The sequence below is a fragment of the Aquarana catesbeiana genome, linkage group LG12 (genome assembly GCF_042186555.1).
Source record: "Aquarana catesbeiana isolate 2022-GZ linkage group LG12, ASM4218655v1, whole genome shotgun sequence".
Classification (NCBI taxonomy): Eukaryota; Metazoa; Chordata; class Amphibia; order Anura; family Ranidae; genus Aquarana; species Aquarana catesbeiana.
This window is the reverse complement of record NC_133335.1, coordinates 229128678-229151911: the sequence shown is the minus strand read 5'-3', so window position 1 is coordinate 229151911 and position 23234 is coordinate 229128678. Positions and strand designations below refer to the sequence as shown.

At 46.0% G+C, this 23234-nt stretch overlaps 1 protein-coding gene across 2 annotated transcripts in view; it reads left to right on the top strand.

Moving 5' to 3' along the window:
* The window catches only part of GPRC5C (G protein-coupled receptor class C group 5 member C), a 40477-nt gene that overhangs the window by 5029 nt on the left and 12214 nt on the right, over positions 1-23234 (top strand). The window lies entirely within an intron of this gene.

Genomic DNA, 23234 nt, shown 5'->3' with positions numbered 1-23234 from the left:
GGGTTTCTGATTCCAGGAGGCAGGGCGGGGATTATGGTCATGTGACCGCCGGGATTGGCTTTCACGCCGGTCAAATGATCGGAAAGCTCCTGATCGATCGGGAGCCTCTTGTTAGCCGCCGGTAACTGTGGCGGGCGCTTGCTTTTGGCTCAGCAGTGGAATGCAAATACGCGTCCGCTCGGCACCGAGGCCCAACCGCCGAGAGGCCACATATTTGCGTGAAGGGGTTGGGGGCCACCATACACATTACAATCGTTCTACAACCAACTTTAGATTTACCAAAACTTTGCACCTACCTAACCTATCCGATCAATTTGTATCCAATCAGGTCAGTTCCTGTATTAAGTAGTTGTTGGTATATAAGAGATCGCAGAATCAGATTGTGAGTTGTGGGGTGATCGTTGAAGAGCCGTCACAGGAGCCGATGTCCCCAGGTGATACACAGAGATTGAACAAATCCTCTTACATAATTTGCACTTGTCTATCTGCAGCCCTCCCCTCTTCTACATCTGTTGAAAGTGCTGAATAAAGCTTGTCTGAGAGTTCAGAAAAAAAGGGGGGCGGAGAGCTGAAGTTATACACTGCGGAGCTCAGTGAGGAGAACTCTGAGAGCTGTTTGGAGCAAAGAGACCCCCCCCCCCCCCCCCAAACACACAGGAACAGAGCCGAGGCTATAAATCACTGGCTGTGTGCTGGAGATCCCTCTCCGTCACCATTTTTCTCTTGGTGTCAGGAAAACTTGTCAGAAATGACTTATGCGGATAGCAGAGGAAGGAGGCAGCAGATAGAAATGACACTTAGTGCTCTTGACTGAAACAAGTACACACTATAGAATAGTGGTCTCCAAACTGTGGCCCTTTGCTTGCCTTTATCCGGCCCTTGAGGTACTATTCCTCCTACTGACCCCAACAATGGGGCACTATTCTTCCCACTAATACCAATGATGGGCACGCTTCCGCCAATATTTCTCCAAATGGCATCAATGATGGGGCACTATTCCTCTCACTGATACCAATGATGGGGCACTATTCCTCCCACTGACACCAATGATGGGGCGCTATTCCTCCCACCGATACCAATGACGGGGCACTATTCCTCTCACTGATACCAATGATGGGGCACTATTCCTCCCACTGTCACCAATCATGGGGCGCTATTCCTCCCACCGATACCAATGATGGGGCACTAATCCTCCCACTGACATGGCCACTTATTAAATTAGAAAAAAAGAGGTTTAACCTTAAGAGGGTTCTTTACTGTAAGAGCGGCAAGGATGTGGAATTCCCTTCCACAGGCGGTGGTCTCAGCGGGGAGCATCGATCGTTTCAAGAAGCTATTAGATAATCACCTGAATGACCGCAACATACAGGGATATACAATGTAATACTGACATATAATCACACACATAGGTTGGACTTGTGTCTTTTTTCAACCTCACCTAATATGTAACTATGTATTAATGATGGGGCACTATTCCTCCCGCTGACACCAATGATGGGGCACTATTCCTCCCGCTGACACCAATGATGGGGCACTATTCCTCCCACTGACACCAATGATGGGGCACTATTCCTCCCACTGACACCACTGATGGCGCACTATTACTACCACTGATACCAATGATAGGGCACTATTCCTCCCACCGATACCAATGATGGGGCACTATTCCTCCCACTGACACCAATGATGGGGCACTATTCCTCCCACTGACACCAATGATGGGGCACTATTCCTCCCACTGACACCAATGATGGGGCACTATTCCTCCCACCGTTACCAATGATGGGGCACTATTCCTCCCACCGATACCAATGATGGGGCACTATTCCTCCCACTGACACCAATGATGGGGCACTATTCCTCCCACTGACACCACTGATGGCGCACTATTACTACCACTGATACCAATGATAGGGCACTATTCCTCCCACCGATACCAATGATGGGGCACTATTCCTCCCACTGACACCAATGATGGGGCACTATTCCTCCCATTGATACCAATGATGGGGCACTATTCCTCCCTCTGTTACCAATGATGGGGCACTATTCTTCCCACTGATACCAATGATGGAGCACTATTCCTCCCACCGATACCAATGATGGGGCACTATTCCTCCCACTGACACCAATGATGGGGCACTATTCCTCCCACTGACACCAATGATGGGGCACTATTCCTCCCACTGACACCAATGATGGGGCACTATTCCTCCCACCGTTACCAATGATGGGGCACTATTCCTCCCACCGATACCAATGATGGGGCACTATTCCTCCCACTGACACCAATGATGGGGCACTATTCCTCCCTCTGTTACCAATGATGGGGCACTATTCCTCCCACTGACACCAATGATGGGGCACTATTCCTCCCTCTGTTACCAATGATGGGGCACTAATCCTCCCACTGATACCAATGATGGGGCACTAATCCTCCCACTGACACCAATGATGGGGCACTATTCCTCCCACTGATACCAATGATGGGGCACTAATCCTCCCACTGACACCAATGATGGGGCACTAATCCTCCCACTGACACCAATGATGGGGCACTATTCCTCCCACTGACACCAATGATGGGGCATTATTCCTCCCACTGACACCAATGATGGGGCACTATTCCTCCCACTGACACCAATGATGGGGCACTATTCCTCCTGCTAAAGATGTGGCATTGTTTCCTCCCACTGACACCAGGACATTTTCTACTCACACTGGCCACAGTCTGCCCCCCCTAAACTCTGAAGACAATAATCTGGCCCTTTGTTTAGAAAGTTTGCAGACCCCGGATATAGAGGGATATGTTTTGTTCATATTTCATGTCTGAGGTTTACAACCACTTTAAGCAATAGAAACGCCTAACCGCGCAGCAGATGACAGGTGAGATAAAGCGATGTTGTTTGCCAGATTGTTATCACACTTGACATTACCTGGAAAAAATAAAGACTGCTGTGTTGCAGTACAGGAAGCAGCATCTGCACATGTAATGAGCAAACACAGCCCCTCCCCCCGACACAGCCCCTCCCCCCCCCCCGACTTTATACATAAAAAAATAATAGACGATCATTTGGAACATTGATACAATTGTTTCACATTTAATCCAACCACATTAAAAAGACTACACATAGGTTAAGCTCATTCATTATACATTTTGCGTCACCAGCCCTGCAAACACAATGTCTATAGACTCGGCAGCGAAGCTGACAATCAAGGATGGACTCGTTTTGCAGACCACAAGCAGCTGACAATGACGGTGTTTACTGACGAGGAGCCGAGCCAGATAAATACCTCCCAACAATTCATCGCTGAGCCCCGGGGCGAGGTTCGCGTATGAATGTGTCGCAATAAAAGGTGACACCGGCTGAAGTGTGGCCTTTGTGTCCCGGAGACAATGGATGGGTAATCGCTAGCAACAACGTATCACTTCCAGCCTAATAAAGTCAGATTTCCCGAATTCCTGGGTGATATTTACCTCGCTTAACACCGGAGAAACGCTTCTTTAAAAAAAAAGAATAAATAAATAATATAAATGATATATTATATAATTATAAAATATATATATATATATATATATATATATATATATATATATATATATATATATATATATATATATATATTTTTTTTTTTTTTATATAATATATATTGTAAAAAATTATAATTATATATATATATATATATATATATATATATATATATATATATATATATATATATAATTTCATTTTTATTTTTTATTTTTTTTTATTTTATTTTTTTTAAAGAAGCAGAGTCCCAGTTCTCCGGAATCCTGTAAAACACATACAACTTAATACGTATATTTAAAGCGTACCCCATTAAAGTTAGGGGCAATTTCTGAAGAATGTTTCAGTCCAGGTGTACAGTGATCTTTGTATGATGACAGGATTACCTTTTGTATGATTTGCTGGTATGTGAGAGTTTCCTGACGAGTGCTGCAGGCAATGGTGACACAATCACAGCTCCATATCTACAGAGTCGGGTCAGAAAAGTCGGTCGGTTCCCACAAATCCCATTATAGCCTCAACCACCGGGCCACGGCCTCCCCGCCTCTCGGGCCCCCAGCCAGCTGTAGATCCCTAAAACCTACCACAGTGTCTCCCAGCTCCCATAGTGCCCCAACCCTCCTATAATTGCCCACAGTGCCCCTCAACTTTCTCTCCCCCCCTCCAACCCAAGTGCCTCCTTATAGCCCTTAGTCCCCAAGGTGCCCTCCCCCAACCTTCCACAGTACCCCCCAGCTCTCATAGGGTCTCAACCCTCTATAATTGCCCACAGTACTCCCTCAACTTTCTCCCCCACACCCCGGTGCCCCAGGCCCTCTGATAGCCTTTAGTCCCCAAAGTGCCCCCCCCAACCTCCCATAGTACCCCCTAGCTCTCATAGGGTCCCAACCCTCCTACAGTACCTCCCAACTTTCTCCCCCACACCCCAGTGCCCCAGGCCCTCTGAGAGCCTTTAGTCCCCAAAGTGCCCCCCCCAACCTCCCATAGTGCCTCTTAAATTGCCCTCTAGCCTCTATCCCCCCCATAGTGCCATCAATCCAACAGTGTCCCAGAGTGCATCCCACAGTGCCCCCTAGCCCCCCAAATGCCCTATAGTCTCCCACAGTGCCACCAGTCCATTAGTGTCCCACAGTGCCCCCTAGCCCCCCAAATGCCCTATAGTCTCCCACAGTGCCACCAGTCCATTAGTGTCCCACAGTGCCTCCTAGCCTCCCATTCCGCGCCCCCCCCACCACCACCAATCCCTTAGTGCCGCAGGTCACCTGAGAGCCCTTAGTGCCCCCCAACCTCCCACAGTTCCACCCAGCCTCCTAAAGTGTCCTCCAGCCTCTACCACCCCCCCCCCCCCTCATAGTGCCATCTAACCAAAAATGCCCTAGATTGCTTCCCAATTTCCCACAGTGCCCCCCCCCCCAACCTCCCACATTGCCACCCAACCTCCTAAAGTGTCCTCCAGTCTCTACCCCCCCCCCATAGTGCCATCAATCCAACAATGCCCTAGATTGCCTCTCAACCTCCCACGGTGCCCCCTTAAAGCTCCCAGTTCCCACAGTACCACCCAGCCTGCTGCAGAGTCTCCAGACCCCACAGTACCACCTATCCAACAGTGTCCCACAGTGCCTCACAGCCTCCAAACCAGCGCCCCTCCCCCAGTGCACCCAGGCTCCCTGAGTGCCCCCGACCTCCCAAAGTATCCTCTATCCTGATGCAGAGCCCCCCCCCTCATAGTGCCACCAATCCAACAGAGCCCTCTGCGGTGTTCTCAGGTCTCCCACAGTGCCCCTGCAAAGTCCCCAGCCCCCTCCAGAGACCAATTACCCCACAGTTGCCCCCAGTCCCCTCCAGAAATATGCACTTTATTTCTCCCAGATCTGTGCAGTAATCCAGTGTCATGAGGCTTCCTGTAATAAAGACCGCTCACTGCTGCTCTCTCTCCTTGTGCAGGGGGACTGGTCTTGTCCCCTCCCCTTCTTGTAGTGGGTGGAGCCTGCTGAGCCCCTCCCATAGCTCTCCTCTCTCTCCTTGTGCAGGGTGCCTGGTCTTGTGTCCGCCCCCTCCTGTAGTGGGTGGAGTCTGCTGGGCCCCTCCCACAGCTCTTTTCTTTTTCCTTCTGCAGAGTGACTGGTCTTGTCTCCGCCCCCCCCCCCCCCCCCCCCTGCAGTTTTCTGTAGTGGGTGGAGCCTCAGCTCTCTGCACAGGCTCTGCACAGCCCAGTGATGATGCCACTGCTATGTTTACAAGGTAATATCTGGGTTTGTAAAAGGCATTTGGTGCTCACAGAGTGGATTTCTATCCTTTGTGACCTTCGGGGAATATAATTAAATTTAAAGTTTTTATGGACGGAGTTGAGCTTTAATTAACACTTGTGGGGGATGGGGGGGTGGGGGGGCAGATCTTCACCACCATTCCAATTGTACAAATCCTCTTCCTCTCCTCACATCCTGACAGTTCATGTCCCCCATGCACAAGGATCACAGGTGACGTCGTTGGCATTCTTCTGTGAAGCAGCTACATAAATTAGCACAGCTGTGCCGCTACCTGGACATCTGCAAACCGTCCCCAGCAAACAGATGGCTTAGGCCTTCCATCAGCCTTTCATTGCCAGAGCAATTATTGTGTTCTTTGTACAGGTTTAAAAATCATTTTAGTCCTGAAGGTTAGTTAAAACCCCCGCCAAATATTAAATATTTCTGAAAGCAGAGACCCTGGAGAATAAAATGACGGTCATTCCAATTTTTTTATTTATTTTTTTTTTTGGCCACACAATATTTTCACAACAGTTTATCAAGCCCAAAATTTCAGTAAAAATTACAATAAAAATAAATTTTAGGGCACAGCAATGCAATCTATTGCCCAATTATTTGTTAGATTATAAAAGATGAGGTTGTGCCGAGTAAATAGATACCCAACATGTCCATCCTTAAAATTGTCCACAAGATATGGTACCCCAAAATTTTCCATAGGTGACGCTTTAAAATCCCTTACAGGTCATCCCTTTAGAGGTAAAGAGTAACTCCACTTTTGTTGAGATCTCTGTACATTGCAGGGATTGTAACTTTGTAGCAGATTCCGACCTTTTGTTATTCTGTATAAATCCCTGTGTGTGTCTCTGTGTCCATGTGGGAAAGTGAATCTAATGGGCGTGGTTTCACAATTATCAATCGGCTGCTGCACCTGCAGGGCTCTAATGAGGAAAGCTGCAGGGACTGCATCCCTTTTAGATGTGATTACCTTACCCTTTGGGAGGATCTCCCCAAAAATGACATTTGTGTTGCAGGGGATGCCCAAAATATGACTTGTATCTTAGTGCAGACTTCTGGGAAAATCAGTGAGCCAATCACACAAGCAGAAAATGACATATCTGGGGGGCGTTCTGTATATCATCTGTGTGCAGGGCGCCTCCAGGTAGCCATATTGCATTTCTGGGGGCGGGGGCGTTCTGCATGCCATCCGTGTACAGAGCGCCTCCAGGTGGCCATATTGCATTTCTGGGGGGGCGTTCTGTATACCGTCTGTGTACAGAGCGCCTCCAGGTGGCCATATTGGAGTTACCATAGGCGTGCGCAGGGGGTGTGCACTATGTGCGGTGGCCCCCCCCCCTTCGCTCCGCAGTGCTGCTGGCTCCACCCCCTCTCCATTCTCCCCGGCTGCTGTGGGGGGAAAGAAAATGTTTACTTTCATTGTAATAGGAATAAAAGTGATCAAAAGTATAGCATTAGTCCTCCTCTGTAACTCTAAACTGATAACCTGTAAAAAATTTTAAAGATTTTTTATTACCGAAGTTTTTGCGTCATTCCACGAGCGGGCGCAATTTTAAAGCAAGACATGTTTGGTATCTATTTACTCGGCGTAACATCATCTTTCACATTATACAAAAAAAATTGAGGTAAATATTGTGTTTTGCTTTTTTTTTTAACTCATGAAAGTTTTTTTTTTTTTTATGCGTTTGAAAAATTGCTGCGCAAATACCGTGTGACATAAAAAATTGCAACGACCGCCATTTTATTCCCTAGGGTCTCTTGGAAAAAAAAAAAAAAAAAACATATATAATGTTTTGGGGTTCTGAGTAATTTTCTAGCAAAACAATTATGATTTTCACATGTAGGAGAGGAGTGCCAGAATTGGCCTGGTATGGAAACGGTTAAAATAAAAGTTACACCCCAGCACTTTTATAAAAAAAAAAAAAAAGTTCTGAGCCCCCCCCCCTTTCCCCATGTAATATGCTGATATGCATGTAAACACACCTGTGTGAAAATGCCATTTGGGCTACAGATGTTACACAGGGGGGCAGTAGAGGCTTTTAAAGCATTGCCTATGAAAAATGTTGGGTATCCAAGTTTGTCGCCAATCGCGTGAGCACACACAATTCTACAACTCGACCTGTTTGGTATCTAATTGCTCGGCAGAACCTTATCTATTATATTTTACCAAAAACCCAGTAATATATTGTGCTTCTGTGCATTGTGTATATTATTTTACTGAATGTTTGCGCTAACATGGTAGGATTTTAAAAAAAATTGGAACTACCACCATTTTATTCTCCGAGGTCTCTGCACTCAGAAGATATACAATGTTTTGAGGGGGGTTTAATACATCTTCATGATTTTTTATACCTGCATGCAAAAAAAACGCCCACTGTGAGGAAGATAGCGGTGGCTGTGGTCCAGACAGGACTGTTGCTTGGTCTGGGTCCGGACCACGGTCCACCATTCAGTAAATCAAATAAATTAGAACTACCACCATTTTATTCTCCAGGGTCTCTGCATTCAAAAGATATACAATGTTTTGAGGGGGGTGTAATACATCTTCATGATTTTCACTGTGAGGAAGATAGCGGGGGATGTGGTCCAGACAGAACTGTTGTATGGTCCGGGTCCGGACCACGGTCCACCATTCAGTGAATAATAAAATTGGAACTACCACCATTTTATTCTCAAGGGTCTCTGTGTTCAGAAGATATAAGTTTTGGGGGTTTTAATTAATCTTCAGGCCTAAGATGATTTTTTTTATGCCTGCGTGCAAAAAAAAAAAACGCCCACTGTAAGGAAGATAGCGGTGGTTGTGGTCTGGACAGGACTGTCGCTCGGTCCAGTCCACCATTCAGTAAATCAAAAAATTGAAACTACCACCATTTTATTCTCGGGGGTCTCTGCATTCAGAATGTTTTTTCATACAATGTTTTGAAGGGGATTTAATACATCTTCATGATTTTTTATACCTGCATGTAAAAAAACGCCCACTGTGAGGAACATAGCGGTGGCTGTGGTCCAGACAGGACTGTTGCTTGGTCCGGGTCCGGACCATGGTCCACCATTCAGTAAATCAAAAAAATTGGAACTACCACCATTTTATTCTCCGGGGTCTCTGCATTCAAAAGATATACAATGTTTTGAGGGGGGTTTAATACATCTTCATGATTTTCACTGTGAGGAAGATAGTGGTGGCTGTGGTCCAGACAGGACTGTTGCTTGGTCCGGGTCCGGACCACGGTCCACCATTCAGTAAATCAAAAAAATTGGAACTACCACCATTTTATTCTCCAGGGTCTCTGCGTTCAGAAGATATTCGTTTTGGGGGTTTTAATTTGTCTTCAGGCCTAAGATGATTTTTTTATGGCTGCGTGCAAAAAAAAAAACGCCCACCGTAAGAAAGATAGCGGTGGCTGTGGTCTGGAAAGGACCGTCGCTCATTCAGAGTCTGGACCGGGGTCTGCCATTTAGTGAATCAAAAAATTGGAACTACCACCATTTTATTCTCCGGGGTCTCTGCATTCAGAAGATATACTAAGTTTTGAGGGGGGGGTTTAATCCGTCTTCATGATTTTTTATACCTGCGTGAGAAAAAAAAAAGGCCCACTGTGAGGAAGATAGCGGTGGCTGTGGTCCAGACAGGACTGTTGCTTGGTCCGGGTCCGGACCACGGTCCACCATTCAGTAAATCAAAAAAATTGGAACTACCACCATTTTATTCTCCGGGGTCTCTGCATTCAAAAGATATACAATGTTTTGAGGGGGGTTTAATACATCTTCATGATTTTCACTGTGAGGAAGATAGCGGGGGATGTGGTCCAGACAGAACTGTTGCTTGGTCCGGACCACGGTCCACCATTCAGTAAATCAAAAAAATTGGAACTACCACCATTTTATTCTCCAGGGTCTCTGCGTTCAGAAGATATTCGTTTTGGGGGTTTTAAAACGTCTTCAGGCCTAAAATGATTTTTTTCTACCTGCGTGCAAAAAAAAAAAAAACTGCCAAAACTGCTCAGGGGTGTAAAGGGCACCTGTCCTGACTTGGACCTCAGGACCCTCTTATGCCCCCCCAGGACAGGGCTGGACACGCACGCTTGGTGATCGGTGTTTGCGCATTTATGGAGTGGAATTTCTCCTTTGCCCTGCAGCCATTGCTTGGATCGGAGGCACTTGAGGAAGTGTATAGACAGCACTTCACGGGGTCATGACACTGTCTGTATGTCTATTATGGGGAATTCCGGATTATGAAGGACCGGGTCTCGGACAATGGAGCTCAGAGGAGGCAATTGTGTGCAAATCCTGAGCCTTGTGCTGACAACAGGAGGACCTCTGCCTGGTGTCTAACGTTCCTTCCTCGGTATTTAATCGCCCGCTGTCAGCACATCCAACCTGTTTGCTTTTCTCACCTCAAAGTCGCAATTACGGCCTTAACCGCTCCGCCCTGACATGGGAAATTAAAGGGGCCCTCTGACTCTGCTCTCTGTCACCATTTATTGCTGACTCTGCAATCTTGTACAGTTTTCCATTTTTTATTCAGCTGTCAGTCTTGTGCGGCTTTTGGATTCAGTTTTTAATTTCAACGCAGCACTGAAATGTGGGTCTTCGTTGCCCAGTGATAACGTGATATTCTTTGTCTATGCTCCAGTTTGGTCACGTGACCGCTGCCCCTAGGTTTCCTGTCTCAGGGTGGCTCCTTTCTCTTGCAGCATCCTGTGGGGGGGTCACCCTTGCATGCAGGGCCTAGAGTTGTGTCTCTCTTTTTACGCTGTGTGCATCAATAGAAACACACAGCCCCCCTGGCCCAGGATGGCAAGGCACTCCCCAGCATCTTACTCTTCCTCCTACCTGCTGCTCTCTGTAAACTAGCAGACTGCACTGTCCACTCTTAAAGGGATATTACACTCTGTTTCTATTAAGCACTTTCAGCAGCTTATTTAATCCCTTACTAAGTATGCAGCTTTATTTTATCTTTTAAGCCACGCCTATGATCTAGGTTAAGCCGGTCACATGACCTCTGTCCCAGGTCTCCTGTCTCAGTTAGGCTCCTTTCTCTTGCAGCGTCCTATGGGGTCACCCTTGTATGCAGGGTCTAGAGTTGCGTCTCCCTACACTGTGTGCATCAATAGACACACATAGCCTAAGATGGCAAGGCACCCACCCCTGCTCCTCCCTCTTCCTCTACCTGCTAACGTCTTCAAACCTACAGACTGACTACAGACTGCACTGTCCACTCTTAAAGGGATATTACACCCTCAGTTACCATTAAGCACTTCCAGCAGCTGATTTTTTTTTTACTTTATGAGTATGCAGATTCTTTCTCTTTAATTTATGTCTATGTTCCAGTTTAGGCTGGTCCCGTGACTGCTGCCCCAGGTCTCCTGTCTCAGGGTGGCCCCTTCATCTTGCGGCATCCTATAGGGCCACCCTTGCAATGCGGGGACTGGAGCTGTGTCTTCCTACACCGTGTGCATCAATAGAAACCCACAGCCCCATAGCCTAGGATGGCAATGCAATCCTGCTCATCTCTTCTCCTCCCCTCACCAAACTGAGAGACTGCCTGGAGACTGCATTGTCCACTTTCCTGCGAAGACTGGGAAGTTCAGGGAAGCAGCACTGGGAGAGCAGGAGCCAGTTTAAAACTGGAAGCACCAGGCAGGGGAGGAGAATTTTTACCAAATAGTTTACGGGGGGATGTTTATTTTATTGTGCTCAATGTGTTAAGCGATAAAATTGAGGGTTCACTACTACTTTAAGCTGGCCATACACCGAACGTTTTCGCAGAACTTCGCGAAAATGGTCACAGCATTCGATGGTGCCATTACGGACTCAACAAATGTCATATGAAAACCCTGAAAAATGTTTGAATACAATGCCTGTGCTTCAAAATTATATGTCCTTTTGGATTGGAAGTGCGGGAAGTAGAATTCGGTCCAAGCTGGTAAAACCAGGCCTTTACCTAAAAAAAAAAAAAAAAAATGGACCATTCTAAAAACACATTTTTTCGAACTAAATTAGACTGGTGTATGAAGCTCTAGCATGCGCAAGCCAGGAGTGACAGGTTCTCTTTAAACCCTAACCCTAGGTTTTGTGTTACTTTAAACAGTTAGGTCGGGCCAAGCTGGCCAAAACGAATTTTTTACAGTAGCACAAAACCTGGCGGTAAGACTTTAAAAAGAGAACCTGTCACAGCTGGTTTATGCAATCTAGAACTCTATATATCGGTAGTGCAGTAGTGTCCTGCCTGGGCCAAGCTGGCCAAACAAACTATTTAACCACTTCAGCCCCGGAAGAATTTACCCCCTTCCTGACCAGAGCACTTTTTGCGATTTAGCACTGCGTTGCTTTAACTGACAATTGCGCGGTCGTGCAACGTGGTTCCCAAACAAAATTGGCGTCCTTCTTTTCCCCACAAATAGAGCTTTCTTATGGTGGTATTTGATTGCCTCTGCGGTTTTTATTTTTTGCGCTATAAACAAAAAAATAGTGTCAATTTTGAAAAAAACGCAGTATTTTTTACTTTTTGCTATAATAAATATCCCCAAAAAATATTTAAAAAAACATTTTTTTCATCAGTTTAGGCCGATACATATTCTTCTACATATTTTTGGTTAAAAAAAAATCGCAATAAGCGTTTATTGATTGGTTTGCGCAAAAGTTATAGCGTTTACAAAATAGGGGATAGTTTTATGGCATTTTTATTATTAATTTTTTTTTTTACTAGTAATGGCGGCGATCTGCGATTTTTATCATGACTGCGACATTATGGCGGACACATCGGACATTTTTGACACATTTTTGGGACCATTGTCATTTATAGAGCAGGACGGGGAGATGCTTGTTCACATTAGCATCTCCCCGTTCGTCCTCTATGTGAGGCGATCGCGGGTATCCCCGCAGCGAACGAGTCCGTGGGACCCGCGACCCGACTCACGGAGCTCCCGGCCGGCGTGCACGCAATGGCACGGCGGCAAATTTAAAGGGACGTACGGGTACGCCCCATTTGCCCAGCCCTGCTATTCTGCCAACGTACATCGGCGTGCGCCGGTCGGGAACCGGTTAAGGTAACGCAAAACCCGGAGTTAGGCTGGAGTTAGGAGTTAGGCTGGCCATATACATGGGTAGAATTTTCTTTCAAAAATCTTATCTAAGAATTTTCGTTTTGTATTTGCAGCAACAGCCGATTTCCGTGCAGCAATCGAATTTGAGTAATCGGACATGTTGGAAATTTTTTGAAAAAAACTAACGATTTTCTAATCAATGATGGGAGAATCGTGTGAGAAATGTAATCGAAGAAGAAATGCGCACGTGCAAGAAAAGAAAAATTCCCGGACAGAAAAGAAGATTCCTAGCCAAGAAAATTCTTTTCTGTAGCAACATGGAGGTGAAACTGAAGGCTCGGTTGGTCGAATTTTCGAAAAATCAATGGTGGCGCCATCGGATCGCAAAACGCACTAATTTTCTGATTTTCAAAAGAAAATTCTTTCGAAATTTCGACCGTGTATGGCCAGCCTTGGGCTTTAGTGCTCCTATTCCATGGAAGGTGCGCGGATTTGCATTTGGCAATGAGTCTGAGGAGAGGAGAGCAGAGGGGCGAGTGGCGTGTGCGTGCTTAAATTGGAACACTTGAGATAAAAGCTGCCTCGTAGGTAACAGATGGTGGTAAATATTACACCGGCGAATACCAGATCTGGAGACAGGTACCTGGCAACCCGCCCCGTGAACCTGCACCCCTTTCCCTCATGATATTTGTGGTATAAATAAAGATTTTATAGTTGTGTTGGCGAATACCATGATGCTGATGTTAGCGGTAAACGTGTGAAGAGATATTTATTGCTCAAAAGAACAAAGAGCAGGAACCATATAACCTTATGACTGTTTTGAGGATGCAGCTGGGGACATGTAGGGTGCAGGGCAGTTCAGGCTCGCTGGGACAAAATCCTGAAACAGTTAGTTATGATGAAGCACTTTCAAGCTGTGATGTCATAGGGGCACGTTTTTTGCACCATGGTTCAGCACTTAAAGGGCTGAATTATAACGGAGATACTGATATTTGCTCTCCAAATTATCTTGCGGAGACCTCTGCTTAATGCAGTATAACTGCAGAAATCCATCTTTCCTCTTCAGTTGTCCAATTTCCTCCTCAGTTGTCCCTCTTTCCTCTTCCTTTGTCCACCTTTTCTCCTCAGCTGTCCATCGCTCCCTCTTGGTTGTCCCTCTTTCTTTCACAGCTCTCCTCTTTTCTCCTCAGCTGTCCATCTTTCTTCCTTAGTTTTCCATCTTTCCACCTCAGCTGCCTCTCCTTCTTCTTCCTCAGTTGTCCCTCTTTGCTCCTCAGTTGTTCATCTCACCTCCTCGGATGTCCCTCTTTTCTCCTCAGTTGTCTACCTTACCTCCCTAGTTGTACCTCTTTGCTCCTCACTTGTTCATACTACCTCCTTAGATGCACCTCTTTTCTATTATGTTGTCTATCATACCTCCTCAGTTGTCCCTCGTTGCTCCTCGGTTGTCCATCTTACCTTCTTAGTTGTCCACCTTTCCTCCTCAGTTGTTCCTCTTTGCTCCTCAGTTGTTCATCTCACCTCCTCAGATGTCCCTCTTTTCTTCTCTGTTGTCTATCTTACCTCCCTAGTTATTCCTCGTTGCTCCTCGGTTGTCCATCTTACCTTCTTGGTTGTCCACCTTTCCTCCTCAGATGTCCCTCTTTTCTCCTATGTGGTCTACCTTACCTCCCTAGGTGTCCCTCTTTGCTCCTCACTTGTTCATACTACCTTCTTAGCTGCCCCTCTTTTCTCTTATGTTGTCTATCATACCTCCTCAGTTGTCCCTCGTTGCTCCTCGGTTGTCCATCTTACCTCCCCGGTTGTCCACCTTTCCTCCTCAGTTATTCCTCGTTGCTCCTCGGTTGTCCATCTTACCTTCTTGTCCACCTTTCCTCCTCAGTTGTCCCTCTTTGCTCCTCAGTTGTTTATCTTACCTCCTCAGATGTCCCTCTTTTCTCCTCTGTGGTCCACCTTACCTCCCTAGTTGTCCCTCTTTGTTCCTCACTTGTTCATACTACCTTCTTAGCTGCCCCTCTTTTCTCTTATGTTGTCTATCATACCTCCTCAGTTGTCCCTCGTTGCTCCTCGGTTGTCCATCTTACCTCCCCGGTTGTCCACCTTTCCTCCTCAGTTGTCCCTCTTTGCTCCTCAGTTGTTTATCTTACCTCCTCAGATGTCCCTTTTTTATTCTCTGTTGTCTACCTTATCTCCCTAGTTGTCCCTCTTTGCTCCTCACTTGTTCATCTTACCTCCTTTGATGCCCCTCTTTTTCTCTTATGTTGTCTATCATACCTCCTCAGTTGTCCCTCTTTGCTCCTCAGTTGTCCATCTTACCTCCTCAGCTGTCCCTCTTTCTTCCTCAGTTGTCCCTCTTTTCTCCTCAGTTGTCCATCTTACCTCCTCAGCTGTCCCTCTTTCTTCCTCAGTTGTCCCTCTTTTCTCCTTAGTTGTCCATCTTACCTCCTCAGCTGTCCCTCTTTCTTCCTCAGTTGTCCCTCTTTCCTCATCAGTTGTTCCTCTTTTCTCTTCATTAGTCCATCTTACCTCCTCAGTTGTCCATCTTAGAGCCTCAATTGTCCCTCTTTCCTACCTGGTTGTCCCTCTTTTCTCCTAAGCTGTCTCTCTTACCTTCTCAGTTGCCCCTCCTTATTCCTCAGTTGTCCTTCTTTTCTCCTCAGTTGCCCCTCTTTTCTCCTCAGTTGCCCCTCTTTTCTTCTCAGCTGTCCCTCTTCCCTTCTCTTTACTCCTCAGTTTTCCATCATTTCTCCAAAGTTGTCCACCTTTCCCCCTCAGTCCTCCCCCTTTTTGATCTCAGGTACCAGCCCTTAATAACAATGTTCTGTTTAATTACCAAAATTGTTATGCTACACTAAACATTTCACTCGACCCCCTAAATTATTTAATTTCTTCTTCTGAAACCCCAATTTAAATGAAAGTGGTGGGAAAAAAATTGGTTGCGGTTTTAACCAATCATTTTTTTGTCTATTCATTTTTCCTGGTCCTGGTAACTCAGGTCATTTTTGTCTGCATACTGGAGGGGGTTAAGGAGTATGTCTGTCCCCTATGAAGGGTTTTCATGGCCAGGATTTTGTCTGTAGATAAAATGACACAACGTGCACACAGGAGAGCCCCATCCATGACTCCAGCAGGCGGGCAGAACTGGAGAGCGTTGTCAGGAGATGATTGCGATAGAAGAGAGCAGCAGCTGATTGGGGCCTTCCATGTCCACCGACCCTTGAGCTCTCCATAGCTCTGTGCTGAGCATCCTCTCCAGAGTTGTTTATCCACATCGGAAATTTATGGCAGCCACTATAGGAAGCTGGACATCCTTTACTTTCTCTTGCAAACTTGCATTTTCCAGGCTCTGCTCAGTTCATTCTGCAACTTTTCCAGACACTTCCTTTAATATGAAATATACCGGATCGCACTCAGCTATTCTCTACAACAATTTTTCATGACATTGTCTGTATGACCTGATTCCCAGATTCTCTGATGGAACCTAGGGACATGCTGATACTTTGAGGGCTCATTTACACTTGCTTTGACTTTAAGCGCCTACCTCTTCGACATGTGTTTTTGATGCTTCTGTGATGCTTTTTTGAAGCTTGGAAAATTCCCTGTATGTGTATCGATTTTCAGTTTGTTTTAAAGGGGCCCAGTAGAACCTCATGTTAGTAGTACCCTCACTTAGCAGATCCCCAGCACATTTGTACCCTCGTTCAGTAGATCCCCTGCTCTGCTGATGCCCCACTCAGTAGTAACCCTCAGCTCTGTTGATCTTCCACTCAGTAGTACCCCGAGCTCTGCTGATGCCAAACTCAGTAGTAACCCTCAGCTCTGCTGATCCTCCACTCAGTGGTAACCCTAGCTCTGCAGATCCCCCACTCAGTAGTAGCCCCCAGCTCTGCTGATCCCCCACTCAGCAGTAACCCCCAGCTCAGGTGATCCTCTTGTTTGCTGATCCTCTCTCTCTGGTCCCATTTAACCTTGCACTATATTGTTCACATGCTGTGCACCACCTGTGACATTGCTAGTTTCTCCTGCTCTGATCCCCCAGCTCTGCTTAGTAGTACCCCAACTTAGCAGATCCTCAGCTCATTAGTACCCATAGGCGTGCGCACAGGTTGTGCCCAGTGTGCCTGGGCACACCTTAATCACCCCATGTGCATTAGCATTATCACTCTGTGTGCCCCTGGGAACACGCACTTCTCTTTCACTGTGCCGGCAAGGAGATCAATGGCCATATATATATGTAGACACACACTTGTGTGTTTGAGCTTTAGGGTGCACACCGTAATGCATTAGGCTGCGCACACTTATGTTAGTTCCCCTGTTCAGCAGATCCCCAGCTTATTAGTACCCTTGTTCAGCAGATCCCCTGCTCAGTAGTATTTCCAGCTCTGCTGATCCCCCACTCAGTAGTACTCCCCCCTTTGCTGATCCAAGCTCAGTAGTAACCCTCAGCTCTGCTGATCCTCTGGTTTGTTGATCCTCCTCTCTCTTCGCTCTCCGCTTACCTCCCGCTATATTGCTCCCATGCTCCACACCACATGTGACATTGCTAGTTTCTCCTGCTCCAGTCCCTCAGCTCTGCTGATCCTTTTGCCACTCAGTCCTTTCTCTTTGGTCCCCACTCACCTTCCGCTATAGCGTTCCCATGTTGCACACTACGTGTGTCGTCTGCCTGCTGCTCCACTCCAGTCCGGACCCCGCTCACCTTCCAGCTGCTCCACGCTGCACACCAGATGTGACGTCTGCAACGGACACTCCCAGAATATATACACATCAACCGGAAGTGACTGCTGATGACGTCTTACCGGTTTACTTGTTGGTTTCTCAGTGCATCCTGGGATATCTCATACCTGCAGGTGCTGTAAGCGAGCGTTGTCATAGACTTCTATGGAGGCTTTGGAGATGTTTTGAAGCACCAAGAGAGCGACACGGGGGATCATTTTTGAAGCAAAGAAAACACAACATGTGAGCAGGACTGTAAGGTGACCATTTTATTAGTGAGATGAGCTTTGATCGGCATTCAGAGCGCTTTAAAAAAGCACCCAATTCCACATTTTGAAGCAAGTGTAAATGAGCCCTAAGGGTTTTTGTTTTGTATTCAGGAGAGAAGGGTTAGAAAATCGGTTAGGCTTAGTTCACACAGGCAGCAAAAAGAGGAGGTTGACCAGCATTTTTACAACCCCTCCCGACTGTCCACCTTCAAATTTATTTTTGAGGGCGTGTTAGGTGAGTTCATATGGCTGCGGCCATGCTGCTTTGCCATGCGGCAATTTTAACTCGGAATGTTGAGTTTGACAGGCGACACTTTCTACTAGAAACGAGTTATCGGTCTTGGAATCCAAGAGGAGCATTCATCCTCCACAGGTAGTGAGGTCAGTGACGTACAGCATTTCGAAGCCAGGAAGGCGGCTTTTATGTGTAGAAGGACTTCCAAAGCCACTCCAGATTGGAGTTGGAGATAGATCAAAGATTGGGAGCGCCACACTAGAAGAGTCCAAACATATTTTACAAAAAGTAAAAAAAACATTCCACTGGGACAGAGGAGAGGAAACTAACTAACACGAGTGAATGCGCAAAATGGGAGTGCAGGTCTGCTTTCATGTTGGGCAGCTCTCAAGTACAGAAGGGCTTTCAAAGCCACTTCAATAGGAACTGGAGAAAGATCAAAGAATCAGAAAAATGTTGCTTCCAATCTGGAGTCATCCAGCACCCAGGGCAAGGATGCTGAATTGCGCCCCTCTCCCCCACTATTACTACATGCCGTAGAATGGGTGTACCACCCTGCATCCATTTTTTGTTCCCTTTGCTTCGCTGCACCCAGGGCAACTTTTCCTCCTGCCCACGCCTTGTCCCAGCCCTGCTTTCAATATAATCATTCAGACAAGACCTGGGGGTACAGCCCCTTCATTAGGGCTCGTGTTGTGTTTGGAACAGCCAATAAATTCCTAAAATTGCGTTATGGGAATTGACATGCACACTCATCAGTTGCCTGTTGCCTATACCAACATGTCTAAGCTAAAATACTGGGATAAAAACTATTGGACTTCTTCTGGTGAGAAGATTCTAATCCTTCTCTCACAGGCCGCAATGATCCGCAGTGCATGAAAACATGCACCGTGGTGCCTTACTGTGAAGGACCTCTACACTTCCTTTCAGTCAATACATTCAACACTGTATATGCATTGGGTGCCATTCAGAATTAATTTTGACTCACCTCAACATGTCCCGTGTATGTTAATGTGCGCACATTATGTGCATCAAAAGATGCATTAACGAGCACACAGGTTTAAGTGAAGCCTTGACGTAGGAATAGTAAATATAACAAGTATAATTGTTATTATTGTCCTACACTCTGCTTGTAACATAAAAAAAGGACCACTCCTCATCAACCCCTCCTCGCCATCTCCATAACCTCTCCTACTCATCTCCATAACCATGCCTCATCTACATAATCACACCTCCTCATCTCCATAACCCTTCCTCCTCATCTCCATAACCACGCCTCCTCATCTTCTTAACCAACTGTCCTCAACTCCATAACCTTGCCTCATTTCCATTGCCCCTTCTGTTCGTCTCCATAACCCCTCCTCCCCATCTCAATAACCACTCCTCATCTCCATAACCCCTCCTCCTAAGCTATATAACCCTGCCTCATCTCCATAACCCCCACCTCTTCATCTCCATAAACCTGCCTCATCTCCATAACCCCACCTCCTCCTCATCTCCATAACCCCACCTCATCTCCATGTATCCTCCTCCTTATCTCCATAACCCCTCCTCTTCATCTCTATAACCTCACTTCATCTCCATAACTCCTCCTCTTCATGTCAATAGCCCTGCCCCATCTCTATAACCTTTCTCTTTCTCTATAGCCTCTCCTCCTGCTCCATAGCCTGTCTTCCTCATCTACATAACCTCTCTTGGACACAGTCAGAGAGCACAGGAAGTTATCAGATCACAAGATTTTTGGCAAAATCACTTGGTATCTTTTTCATCTTATCAATCAGATACAACAAAGCATCCTTTAGATTTACCTTCAACTGTGTAGTAGAAAGGCCTGCCTGATTGCATACATAGTTACATAGTTAGTAAGGTTGAATAAAGACACCAGTCCATCCAGTTCAACCTGAGTGAGTGTGGGTGCGTGTCTACAATTGTCCCTATCCCTGTACATTGTGTCTCATTAAGATGCTCCTCTATTATATATTATTTAAGGTACCCATATAGTACTGTCAATTTACGCAGCGCTCCACACATACATCGCACACTCACAACGGTCCCTACTCTCAAGGAGCCCACAATCCAAGGGTCCCCAACTCACATTCATATTGTAGGGCCAATTTTTTTGGACAGACGCCAATTAACCTACCAGCATGTCTTTGGAGTGTGGGAGGAAACTGGAGTACCCGGAGGAAACCCACGCAGGCACAGGGAGAACATGCAAATTCCAGGCAGGTAGTGTCGTGATTGGGATTCGAACCAGCGACCCTTTTTACTGTTAGGCAAGAGTGCTGCCCACTACACCACTGTGCCGCCCAAAAATGGAAAGTGTTTAGGTGTGACCTCATATTATATGGTTTTGGTAAATCCAAAGGGAAATTGTATAATGTATGGCCCGCAGTATGGCTTAGCAGGATATTTAACCAACCAAAGAGGAAGTAAATAAAAGCAGTTCCTTGTTGGGGTTTACATGCCCTTTAAGTGACACGCCGCAGGCAGATACCTTTATTAAAGTGACGTCTCTAGGACCTGGCATGTATTCATCCTCTGTCTGATGTAAAGCCCAGAGATTTAACCCCGTGTGACCCGGGTTCATATTGTTCAGAGCTTTTATTTATCTTTTTAATGCCGATAGAAACACCAACCAATTTGCTGAAAAAAGATGTTCCTTATGAAAGGCACATTAGTGTGACTGCGCCCTCAGAGGGCTATTCGGTAAGAAGGCCATTGTGCAGCATGAGAACAGAGACAAAGCCCTCCTGCTGGATCTCTTGTGTTTGTGGGTAAACTTTGACTCACGCTGGCAGAAACTAGTTTGTATTTACCAAACTCCAGCGAGGTGCAGTCATGTGTTACCAGCACTTCCCAGGTCTGAGCTGAAGGTGGCTTTAACTCTTTATTGCCGTGCGCGGCACACCCTATTGGGTGGTGAGGTTCAAGTCCCAGAGCTGAAAGAGTTACATTTTTAATTGACGGAAAGTGGACTGTTAGATGGGGAACATTGCGCTTGTAATGATCTCTCTGTATTATGGACATCTTATGTTCTGCTGCAAACCAAAGGTCACCCATTGGCATAAATAGCATAGAGCAAAGGGGACATCCCCGGGGGATTTGGGAGTTTTTGGTTTTGGTACTACTAGTACCCCTTATTGCATTGCATGTGGTCACCACAGACCAAGTAGGAGAACTGAGGGACAGTGAGATGTTCTGCAGCGGGCCCCCTTCCTGCAATGTTGGCCCCCCCACACACACACACAATGGCGGAATGCTAGGGCGGCCCTGGTAGTTCCACCACTGTTTAAATGTATTCCAGAGTTCAGCTTTAAATTTAAAAAGAAAAGAAAAATTAGGGTCATGAAAACTGAACTGCATGTTAAAGATGCCAGCACATGCACATTAAATGCCTGCTAATGTAGGTGCTATGGTGTGAATGAGACGTTGTTGTGAGGGGCATATCTACAGTCATAGGGTCAAGAAGCAACCATGGCCATTTTTATGGTGTTGCCCCCGTTTTGCAGCTAATACAGCTTCCACTCATCTGAGAAGGCTTTTCACAAGATTTTGGGGCGTGCCTGTGGGAATTAAGCCAAAAGAGCATGTGAGGTCAGGTATTGATGTTTGATGAGAAGGCCCGACTCACGGTTACCATTACAAATCATCCTAAAGTTGTTCAATATGGTTGAGTTCAGGTACTCCTGTTGGATAAGTGGACCTGGTTAACAACTGGTGTTCCAGTTCATCCCAAAAGGTGTTCAGTAGGGTTGAGGTCAGGAACTGAGGTTGAATGAAAAGACTGGGCACACAGTCTTCCCAAAGAGGCTCATTAGGGTTGAGGTCATTTGTGAGGTCAGGTACTGATATTGGATAAAAAAGACCTGGCTCACACATCCAGTCCTACCTTGGGCACTATAAAAAAAAAAGACTAGGCTCACAATGGGCGTTCCAATTCATCCCAAAGGTGTCCGGTAGGGATGAGGTCAGGGCTCTGTGCAGGACACTTGAGTTCCTCCACACCAAACTAGTCACACCATGTCTTTTATGGAACTGGAGATCTCATTCCTAAAACCAAGACCGTTAATATAGTAAATATACATTTAATCCTCAAGATGTTCAGTAGGGTTGAGGTCAGGGCTCTTAATCCCTCCACACCAAACCGGGCAAACCATGTACTTATGGAGATGTTGGTTGAGAAGACCTGACTCATTCCAACTCTTCCAAAAGTTATTCAGTAGGGATGAGGTCAGGGCTCTGTGCAGGACACGTGAATTCCTCCACACCAAACTGGTCACACCATGGCTTCCCACAAAATTCCATTCAGCCAAAGGAGCAATTGTGAGGTCAGCTACTGATGTTGGATGAGATGACCTGGCTCGCAAATGGTGTTTCAATTCATCCCAAAGGTGTTCAGTAGGTATGAGGTCAGGGCTCTGTGCAGAAAACTCCACACCAAACTGGTCACACCATGTCTTTATGGAGATGGCTTTGTACACGAGGGGGCCACAGTCATGCTGGAACAGAAAAGGGTCTTCACCAAACTGTTACCACAAGGCTGGAAGAGCACAATTGTCTACAATGTCTTTGTATGATAGAGTATTTTTTAAGAGCCTTCACTGGAGAATCCTGAACTCAATAATCTACAGGGATGTCCACATACGTTGAGCCATACAGTATATTAGTTCGGAGCATGAGGATTTTGTGGAGTCTTAGATGTAATAGTAGAGTTTTTTGGCCATGAGCCTGCAAGGTCAGGTACTGATATTGGATAAGACCTGACTTAAACCTCAGGCCTCACTCTGGACACCAAAAAAAAAAGATCTGGCTCAACATTGTCATTCCAATTCATTTCAAAGGTGGTCAGTAGGTTTGAGATCAGGACTCCTTGCAGGACACACCATTTCCTCCACGCCATGCTGGTCATCCATGTCTTGTACAAGGAACAAGGTTTTTGGAATATTGAAAGCATTATGTTTATTAGGTGACTAACTTTATATATGTTCCTAATAGTAAATAAAAAAATCTACAAAGAAACATAAATTGCCTGTGGGACTTTAGATGAGGGGCAACACATTCAATAATAACATCAATAAAGTAAAGATTTACTGGTAAATACAATTTCCAACAGATCAAAGGTAACAGACGCACTGGTCATGGATTGTCTTCATTAAACTCTCTTCTTTTTTTTG